General features: G+C 37.1%; 1 protein-coding gene across 1 annotated transcript in view; it reads right to left on the reverse strand.

The window, feature by feature from the left end:
* Positions 1 to 218, reverse strand: part of LOC101848598 (polypeptide N-acetylgalactosaminyltransferase 5) — a gene marked incomplete in the record, with an annotated part of 67,468 nt that extends 67,250 nt beyond the window's left edge. The window contains 1 exon segment of the mRNA XM_013084554.2: positions 34 to 218.
* Positions 219 to 5,938: the final 5,720 nt, after the last annotated feature.

Below are 5,938 nucleotides of genomic sequence, written 5' to 3' on the forward strand. Positions count from 1 at the left end.
CAATAATAATAATAATAATAATAATTCACCTACCTGTTTCTGGTATTATATAGAAACATAATATCGTGTAACATCATCATATTAAGATGTTGTCCGTGTTCAGTCACGATCACAACTAGAACAGACCGGTCATTCCAAACTCTGTGAGGTGCACGCCCAGATAACCATCTCGTTGGAACCCCTTCCCACTTACAACAAGCAACAACCATACAGTCAGTACTCCGACTCACACACTGCGCGTGGGCCAACCACACTTATCTGGCTAGCCGTGAGGGAATATTGCTTGAACCTGGCGCTGTCTAAGGTTACACACAACTAATCGTTAAAACTCTAATATTTTAAATTATTACGTTTCTGTTAAAACATTTTAGCCCGTTGCGTTTTTAACGTGATTCATTCACTGATAGCTTATTGTGCACCTCGTTTATCACCTCAGAATCACACACAGACGACATAGTAAACCAAAACTTTGAGTATGAACACCGGAAAAAGCTGTAAGTTATACATTGCAGTGAAATGTTCACGCACTGATTTTAAATGCCGATCAAAATAGTCTAGTCGACAGAAATCACATAAATCTGAGAGGTTTACTCATTTTCTCACACCTTAAACAAAAATCTACCCTGCGATAAGTATAAATTCCAGTTACCTGGCTCGTAATATTATCCATCGAAGCTAGGAAGTAGGAAGTAATTCTAATTAGGCTCACAGACATTCGGGCTCTTTTTTCAGTTGCGTGTGCCAGTCAGACTGAGAGGAGCGCTCGCGTGTGTTTTATGTTTACATCCAGGAAACTCCAAACACACGCGCCTTTCTCCGCGCCCTGGCGGTGGAGTTTCCGCCTCGTCAATGGCTTGCTTTACATTTTTATTTCTACGAGATATTAAACATCACTATGTCTTGTTATTCTTGGGTATTGAAACACAAAGACCCAGTCTGTATATGATCAGCGTTTTAAGTTTCCATATCACCGCACCTCATGGAACTAGAACAGAGTGGAGCCAAGTAGTGCCGAAATTATAATATCGTTGCTTGTCTTAAAATAACTGCCTTAAGAATAAAATGTAATTACATTCTACCCTTCTCCATTTTCAAACTAGAAAGTCGCACACTCTCACACCGGCTGCACGAGTAGACAAATATAGACATTAAGTTTGTTATGTATTATAATTAACAAACAACCAATGACGATAACGTCGACGACAACAACAACGATGATTAACGTCGAGAGTTCATTAATGTGAAGGGAACAGGGTACTAAAGATAAACTCGCTTGATACTGCTAGGCAAATTGAAATAAATGGGAACATTCCCACAGATTTATATTGCTGATAAGCTGATGGAAATCTTGCTTTGGGCCACATTCTGAGTTGAAATATTATGTTTCTGGCGTTTGCCCTTGTATAAATCTTTTTATTTGTTACTGATTCGTAGGAATACCTTTGACTGTGGCTATATCTTGTGCATTCTGGAGTATGGACATATTTGTGCTCTGATTCGAGTTACCAGACCTCCAAAAAAGTGGCCTTGCCTCATTTACCCCCCCCCCCAAAAAAAAAACCCCAACACAAAACAACCCGTCCCAAAAAACCCAACTAACTGCACAAAAACAACAACAAAAACAAACAAACAAAAAACAAACAACAACAACAACAAACAAACCCAAACAAACCCACACAACAACAACAACAACAATAACAACAACAAAAAACAACATAAATCTTTGTTGTATTTAAGTCTGACTTAATGCACTTGATAAGTTTTCTACAGTCAAAACTACTTATGCTAGTATAGGTGCGTTTGTGTAAAGAGGAGCATAAAGAAAAAAAAATCAATTGATTATTACTTTTGCGTTACTAGGAGATGCTCTTACGTCAAGGTGGGCTTGAATCTCAGGTCTGAAGTTGCTAGGCCAGTGCAGTATAGAGAGTTACATTTCTTGAACCCTACTCTGCTCCACAAAAATAGCGAACAAGAAATACTTGATCTCTGCTATTTTCCTTAAATCACAATTAGCAGCACTACAAAACCTGATTCTAAACTTGAATCCTCCTTTCCCTTTAAACGTTGCTTGATCCATCAATTAACTAAAGATTAATTTCTCTTTGTACGAAACCAATTTTGCCATCCAAATTTTCAGTGTAACAAACTTCCCTATAACGCAGCTCCTGTTAAACGCACTCTCTCCTCCTTCTTTTTATGTTTGTTACTCTCTTGTAACACCTCTAATCTTCGGCACTTATATGACCTTATCGTGTTGCAAGTGCCGTAAAACGCTTGCTAAAACTAAAACTAAACCTATTTGCCTAAAACTTTAACACTAAACTGAGTAGAAAAGAATGAGCCAAGCAATTAAAGTAGAGTTTCATTCTAGACAACAGGGATCGGGGGAGTTTGTAGCTTTTTTGTTACGACTATAAACATTAACCAAGCAATGCTATGAACCAACTGAACTGAGATGCGTTGCACACTAGGCGTTAATAAATCGTTGTCAAAAAGCGTAAAGAAAGGCACAGATATTATATCGGTGCATGGCACAGAGGAAGTTCAGAGACCTACTACAACATGCTGTAAACCCCATGAGGGTGATCAAAATTACGTGCAACTGATTCTACAACACTCACACAATGGCTCAAGTGCGATTAATCACCTCTGTTACGAAGATGTAGTGTGGAGTTGTAACACATTTTTTAGCTAATTTTGCAGTGTGAAGCACCATGGTGTAAAATGTTTCGCTGATTATTCTTCGAACAAAGCCTGAGGGCCAAAACTAATTTCGAATTTGTGATTGACATTTAAACTCTTTTTTTCTCAAGCGTTTCACCCACACTTTCTCATCGTGCTTTCCATTTCACAACAGAGATTGGTCGAGGAAACACTGAACGTTTCAGATTTTCTTTCAAGGGCTTGATTTCATGCCTTTGTCCTATTCATCATCCAAGCGCAGCAAGAATCAAAAACAAAGTCCGTAAAATCGTTTGAATGGAGAAGATTGAGACGATACCAGCAACAAGAGCAGACCGCTCACTTAATCAGACCATTAAGTTAAAATTTGGCGCCATATTCCATTGCATAATGCCGCCTTTGCTCTTCATATTACGTTTTACAGAACAATTTCTCACTTGCCCTGAGAGCTGAAATCATGGCAAAGACGCCGCGGGCTGATGCAACAGGCCAGGGGACGGAGAGATCACAGAGGACTGCGCTCTCTAGACGTTTATCAACAATACAGCACTCTTGAGGTCTGTTTTCCTTCACCCTCCTCCTCCAGCCACCCATCTCCCCAGCCACAGCCAACCTCAGCCTTCCTCACACAAAGATTTATGTACACAAAACAAAACAAAATAAAAACTAAAACGGCAAACCAACTCACCAAAAAAAAAAAAACACGTCAGAGTCGAGCTTTGTTGCACTCCAAAAGAAAATGTCATTGAGTATATTTGTCTTTGTATATTACACATATAACTTAGTTCTAGATCTAGACCTGACCCTGTCGTTTGACTCTGAAGAAGAAAAAAAAGAGTGTGAGAAGAATTTTCTTGAGCAAACTCATCCTTTTTCAATGGGACGGATTTAGCGGCTTTCTTGCAGAAATACAACGTTTTCTTACTGAGTTCTGTAAAAGAAACGACAGTTACATTTTAAATGCTATTTCTTTTGGTGGTCCAAGTGGAAGAAGTAATAACGATAAATTAATAGCCAGAAAAAAGCGCCCGATTTCTCAACTCTCTGGAGAGGGAAATTCAAAATTCAGGTAATTTGATAGTAACGTGTCCACTTCTGAGAGAGGAGGGTGTTGACCTGATCTTGACCTCTGGTTCTGAAACTTCTCAAGAACTTATAGAATGACTGAAGAAAAGAGAAATGTGACTGAAGTGGTTTCTTTCAAATGCGTTGAACAAGTGTATTCAGACATGCTTTCACACAAGGAAGATGTATAATTTCTTCGTTTATGTACGTTTTTTGCATGAGTGAAGCACACTCAAAGGTAAAGCCATGCTTCACAACAATCAAAAGCATTCTAAATTCTGATACGCTGTGAAATTTATTATTAGAAATATTAGAAGTATACATTTTTGGTTCCGTAAGATCTGACTAGTCTTGCTATTCAATATTTCAAACGAGTGACAATTCAACATGTTGGGTGAATGCTCAAAGACAAAAGCTACACGCATACGGCCCATCTGTAATTAACTCTCTTTCTCTCTCTTTCTCTCTCTCTCTCTCCCTTTCTTTCTCTCCCTCTCTCTTTCTCTCTCTCTTTCTCTCTCTCTCTCTTTTTTTCTCTCCCTCTCTCTCTTTATATATATGTATATATATATATATAATTATAATATATACACGTATTATATATATATATATATATATATATATATATATATATATAATATATATATATATATAATATATATACATATATATATCATATATATATTGTTATTATATATGTATATATGTGCGAGCCTTAGAAAATTATACGCTCACATGACAGTGACTGAAATTAGTGAACTATAGGTGTGAGAACATAAAAAAATAAATATTTCTCTTCTCAACATACTCGTGTAAGTGTGTACACCCATACTTTTTCATTAATTATATGAGATAACTTTAAGACGAGGATAAAGCGCCAGTTTAAATGATTTTTACATCAGCATCCCGTTACGAAATAAGTTCTAAAGCATTTTGTTTCTTTTTTTTTGACGAAAAAATCTACAATTGTTCTTTTCCGCTTCTTTTTTTGTGCATATGACAAGAGTTCCACTGAATCACACATTTTCTTGTACAGAAGTTTTTTTGATTTGCTCTAACTTAAAAGACATGCGACTACTCTAGATTTCTTGCATTTTTTTCTGTTGCTCAAACATGTTCACCTACCCAATATTTCACCCTTCCTTCTTCACTAACAAATCCACACGGGCGTATTCGCACACAAACACCCGCATAATCACCCTTACGCGCACAAACATACACACAGGCAAACCTTTTCCCACTTTAAAAACATTCTAGTCTCTTTTCATATCTAGTAAATCTACATTTGCGAGATATGTATTAAAAAAAAAGAAAAGAAAGAATGTTGACTTATATTTACAAAGACACTGAAACAGGCATTGGATATACAAATAGCGCATATTTGGGAGATTTAGATTTTGCGGATGGCATCTGCCTATTTAACACCATAATACATAAAATGCAGTAAAAAAACAACCCAAAACAAATTAACAAGAGCTGCGGAAAAAGTTGGCCTTGTAATAAATATGTTTCCAAAACAAAAGTGCTGCAATTATCACAGAAAACTACTCTCTTCACTCTTTATGGAGAACCTCTTGCAATAATTGGTAAATGCAAGTATCTTGGCAGCAATTATTTTCAAAACTGCACACTACATTGGCGACGAAATTAAAAGTATATTATATGTTCAGATATATGGATATGAAACAAGGCAATTCAACGAAAATCAAAAAGCTTCCAACAAAATGTTTACGAAGAATGAATTTATTACAAATAATGAAGTGTTAGAAAGAGCTAGAATTGAAGATATCATTATGACCATAAAAAGAAGAAGATGAAGATATTTTGGACCTGTTTTGGGAATACCGAAGACAAGGTTGTCCTATCAGACATGGTATTAGAGACTATCTGGAAAAAAAGCACAATCAGGAATGAGGCATTCACCCAGGGCCTGGATGTACCGAGATTCAATGGAGGATGTGGCCAGGGACTGGCAAGGTGGCATCGACTGCTCTCCGCCTTATTCTGACGGTATAGGGAGAGAGTAATACTAACAGTATTTACAAAAGGAAAACGCAAACAAGAACCTCCCAGACCACACACAAACACACATGTGAATACGTGTAGGTGTAGTGGCTTCGTCTCTCCTTGCGGGAGTCATTTTACGTTTCCAAATTAAATTGCTTTATATGTACCATCATCCATTTGA

This window comes from Aplysia californica, unplaced genomic scaffold, assembly GCF_000002075.1.
Source record: "Aplysia californica isolate F4 #8 unplaced genomic scaffold, AplCal3.0 scaffold00302, whole genome shotgun sequence".
Taxonomy (NCBI): Eukaryota; Metazoa; Mollusca; class Gastropoda; order Aplysiida; family Aplysiidae; genus Aplysia; species Aplysia californica.